Source organism: Schistocerca piceifrons, unplaced genomic scaffold (genome assembly GCF_021461385.2).
Source record: "Schistocerca piceifrons isolate TAMUIC-IGC-003096 unplaced genomic scaffold, iqSchPice1.1 HiC_scaffold_951, whole genome shotgun sequence".
Lineage (NCBI taxonomy): Eukaryota > Metazoa > Arthropoda > Insecta > Orthoptera > Acrididae > Schistocerca > Schistocerca piceifrons.
The window spans coordinates 295,001-300,000 of record NW_025729225.1 but is presented as its reverse complement, the minus strand read 5'-3'; the positions used below and the strand labels follow the sequence as shown (position 1 = coordinate 300,000).

General features: G+C 52.7%; 1 non-coding gene across 1 annotated transcript in view; it reads left to right on the top strand.

Moving 5' to 3' along the window:
* The first annotated feature begins 3,570 nt into the window (after positions 1 to 3,570).
* LOC124773354 overlaps positions 3,571 to 5,000 on the top strand; it is a 1,909-nt gene continuing 479 nt past the window's right edge. The window contains exon 1 of the ribosomal RNA XR_007014622.1: positions 3,571 to 5,000. This exon is cut by the window's right edge and continues 479 nt beyond it. This is a non-coding gene — a ribosomal RNA (small subunit ribosomal RNA).

Below are 5,000 nucleotides of genomic sequence, written 5' to 3'. Positions count from 1 at the left end.
TCAAACTACAGCAAATATACACAACTGTCCGTATACATGCTGAAAGAGTCTGCCCACAATGGGAACCACACGTCAGCCAGACACTCTGATCACGCACCACTCTCTGCTTCTAACAGGCGCACATACAATATGTAAGCACCAGCATGGAACAACATCCAGTGCATCTTCTCCGCCACATTACACAATCCACACTATCACAACCAGACCAGGAGGTCCATGCGGAAAATACAATATCCCAGCCTTTCGACATCCACCATTGCGCAGACCAGGCACCAACACCCACACATGTCCTATACAACGGTGCACCCAACATCACAATAGTACCTCCTGTCACAGCGCACAAACAATGACATGAGTCAAAGACACAGGTCTCACACAAGCATAGAATTGGAGCGCCGCCTCTAATAAGCCAAAGGTGCATCCTGACGTGACAAATCTGATCATGTCACAAGCATTCACTTACTATAATCACTATCAACGAACCTGCCGCCCCCGCCCCCCCCCCCCTACACCTTTCCTTTACAACAACGTGTAACCTAACCTAACCTAACCTAACCTATGTTGTACCTTAACCTAACCTATGTTGTACCTTAACCTAACCTATGTTGTACCTTAACCTAACCTATGTTGTACCTTAACCTAACCTATGTTGTACCTTAACCTAACCTATGTTGTACCTTAACCTAACCTATGTTGTACCTTAACCTAACCTATGTTGTACCTTAACCTAACCTATGTTGTACCTTAACCTAACCTATGTTGTACCTTAACCTAACCTATGTTGTACCTTAACCTAACCTATGTTGTACCTTAACCTAACCTATGTTGTACCTTAACCTAACCCATGTTGTACCTTAACCTAACCCATGTTGTACCTTAACCTAACCCATGTTGTACCTTAACCTAACCCATGTTGTACCTTAACCTAACCCATGTTGTACCTTAACCTAACCCATGTTGTACCTTAACCTAACCCATGTTGTACCTTAACCTAACCCATGTTGTACCTTAACCTAACCCATGTTGTACCTTAACCTAACCCATGTTGTACCTTAACCTAACCCATGTTGTGCCTTAACCTAACCCATGTTGTGCCTTAACCTAACCCATGTTGTGCCTTAACCTAACCCATGTTGTGCCTTAACCTAACCCATGTTGTGCCTTAACCTAACCCATGTTGTGCCTTAACCTAACCCACGTTGTGCCTTAACCTAACCCACGTTGTGCCTTAACCTAACCCATGTTGTGCCTTAACCTAACCCATGTTGTGCCTTAACCTAACCCATGTTGTGCCTTAACCTAACCCATGTTGTGCCTTAACCTAACCCATGTTGTGCCTTAACCTAACCCATGTTGTGCCTTAACCTAACCCATGTTGTGCCTTAACCTAACCCACGTTGTGCCTTAACCTAACCCACGTTGTGCCTTAACCTAACCCACGTTGTGCCTTAACCTAACCCACGTTGTGCCTTAACCTAACCCACGTTGTGCCTTAACCTAACCCATGTTGTGCCTTAACCTAACCCATGTTGTGCCTTAACCTAACCCATGTTGTGCCTTAACCTAACCCATGTTGTGCCTTAACCTAACCCACGTTGTGCCTTAACCTAACCCACGTTGTGCCTTAACCTAACCCACGTTGTGCCTTAACCTAACCCACGTTGTGCCTTAACCTAACCCACGTTGTGCCTTAACCTAACCCACGTTGTCCCCTAAAGTAACCCACGTTGTCCCCTAACGTAACCCACGTTGTCCCCTAACGTAACCCATGTTGTCGCCTAAACCTGCTCTGTAATTGTTATACGACTCGTTCAATTAGTGTAGTGTTGCCCACCCGCAACCCTCGCAATATAGTTCGCTACTCGCACTGCCCGCTCCCCTGTGTATCGCTTCATGTTAAACACCTTGCAAGTCTTGCTGACTTTCCACATGCTCCTGCTGTACACTGTAATGTGGATGGCAGCAGGACGTACATGCCGCCCCTCCCCACGTCCCCACCTTGCCCCCCTGCCTTCGCAAGCTGGTTGGTGAGAAGTTTGCATGTTCAATGCCCTTCGCATGCGACGTACTCAGGCTACGTTGTGGTGCGGCCTGTGTCAACCGTCCGCTAATGTCGTACGCGTAAACCACAATCTGTACTGCACATTCGTCCTTATGTACCGAATGATACATCGTGGCACATGTGTGACCGTACAACGACTGCGCCCAAAAACGGCGGACCATACAGTGCAAATATTGTGCACGCAGCTACGTGTCGTCTCCCTATGAGAGCTGGATTGCAGTGTGGTACGCCATAGAGACGTGTGGGAGGAACGGACGCCGTGGATGGCGATCAGCATGAGCTGTCTGTTGATGTATTCGGACCTAGTCGTCTCTCCTCACACACCGTGATGGCATGGTGCACCGCGTTCCATATCTGCGACATGCTACAGAGGCCGGTTGACAGTCGTTCGAGCAATGGACATCGCATACGTACGGGGGCCACCTTCCACGTATTGTCTAGGCGTGCACATTTTGTTGCGTGTATGTGGGCAGACGTAGTGTGGCGTGACACCTGACACAGGCATGCAATAATCGTTGAAGTTGCAAATGGCGATGGACGCCTGCGTTTTCTGGTGAAGTTACGCAAATGAACAAATGGTAACCTGTTGTGGTGCGGTTGTTCTCGCTAGGGGTGAATCGGTGATGGCGACGATAGGTTGAGGTACGAACCGGTTGTTCCAGCGATACCCACCATGCCGACGAAACTGAACGGCATCTGGGTGTGAAGCGATACGCGGCGGTGGCTGGGTGGGACCGTCCCCGGCCGGTGAGGGGGCGCCTCCCGGCGTGCTGGCCGCGCGGTGCGTGGGCGCACGCGCTACAGCCGGCTGGTGGGGGCGGCCAGTGGCAGGCGCGCCGGCCGACGGACGCGGCAGGCGTCGCAGCTGCGCGCCGGCGCACCCTGCGCGCGGCGCCGTGCGGCCAAAGTAGGTCCTCGCGGGCCCGGTGCGAAGCGCGGTGGACATCTTCAGTGTGCTGGTCCGATTGAGGACTGTGTGCGTTGAGGATGCGCCGCCGCCCGGCGCTCGGCGCCGCGACGCCGTCTGCTGCTCGGTCGCCCCAGCGGTTCTCGCTGGTGGTTTGTATCGCAGCTGTGCGGATGTGTTGGCGCGTGCGCTGTGCTGGGAGAGTTCGCTTCGGCACCCAAGTGGGGCTTTTGTCCTTCTGTGGCGCTGGCGTTGGAGCTGCCGGTCACCGTAGGTGGCGCGTGTTGTCTCCCGCCGGCAATGCCACGACAGCACGCTCCCGGGCCTCTGTCGGCAGCGGCAAGCTCAGTTGGGAGCACGGGTGGTCGCACCGAAAGCGTCTACTCGCCTAACTCCGGGCGATTGCGCCTCTCTCGAACCCGACCAAGTACTTGGGACGGCGCTGCGCGCCGCCGGGACCTGAGAGGGTTTCGAGGTGTATTGTGCAGGGGAGCTCAGCCTCCTCCTGTTTGCAGAATGATTGAGCGGACGCTTGCGTGTTCGCGCGGGCCCCCGGGACACACTCCCGGGCGGCCGGCTGCTCAGCTCTAGTTGACGCAGCTCCCTGGTTGATCCTGCCAGTAGTCATATGCTTGTCTCAAAGATTAAGCCATGCATGTCTCAGTACAAGCCGCATTAAGGTGAAACCGCGAATGGCTCATTAAATCAGTTATGGTTCCTTAGATCGTACCCACGTTACTTGGATAACTGTGGTAATTCTAGAGCTAATACATGCAAACAGAGTCCCGACCAGAGATGGAAGGGACGCTTTTATTAGATCAAAACCAATCGGTCGGCTCGTCCGGTCCGTTTGCCTTGGTGACTCTGAATAACTTTGGGCTGATCGCACGGTCCTCGTACCGGCGACGCATCTTTCAAATGTCTGCCTTATCAACTGTCGATGGTAGGTTCTGCGCCTACCATGGTTGTAACGGGTAACGGGGAATCAGGGTTCGATTCCGGAGAGGGAGCCTGAGAAACGGCTACCACATCCAAGGAAGGCAGCAGGCGCGCAAATTACCCACTCCCGGCACGGGGAGGTAGTGACGAAAAATAACGATACGGGACTCATCCGAGGCCCCGTAATCGGAATGAGTACACTTTAAATCCTTTAACGAGTATCTATTGGAGGGCAAGTCTGGTGCCAGCAGCCGCGGTAATTCCAGCTCCAATAGCGTATGTTAAAGTTGTTGCGGTTAAAAAGCTCGTAGTTGGATTTGTGTCCCACGCTGTTGGTTCACCGCCCGTCGGTGTTTAACTGGCATGTATCGTGGGACGTCCTGCCGGTGGGGCGAGCCGAAGGCGTGCGACCGCCTCGTGCGTGCTCGTGCGTCCCGAGGCGGACCCCGTTGAAATCCTACCAGGGTGCTCTTTATTGAGTGTCTCGGTGGGCCGGCACGTTTACTTTGAACAAATTAGAGTGCTTAAAGCAGGCAAGCCCGCCTGAATACTGTGTGCATGGAATAATGGAATAGGACCTCGGTTCTATTTTGTTGGTTTTCGGAACCCGAGGTAATGATTAATAGGGACAGGCGGGGGCATTCGTATTGCGACGTTAGAGGTGAAATTCTTGGATCGTCGCAAGACGAACAGAAGCGAAAGCATTTGCCAAGTATGTTTTCATTAATCAAGAACGAAAGTTAGAGGTTCGAAGGCGATCAGATACCGCCCTAGTTCTAACCATAAACGATGCCAGCCAGCGATCCGCCGCAGTTCCTCCGATGACTCGGCGGGCAGCCTCCGGGAAACCAAAGCTTTTGGGTTCCGGGGGAAGTATGGTTGCAAAGCTGAAACTTAAAGGAATTGACGGAAGGGCACCACCAGGAGTGGAGCCTGCGGCTTAATTTGACTCAACACGGGAAACCTCACCAGGCCCGGACACCGGAAGGATTGACAGATTGATAGCTCTTTCTTGATTCGGTGGGTGGTGGTGCATGGCCGTTCTTAGTTGGTGGAGCGATTTGTCTGGTTAATTCCGATAACGAACGAGAC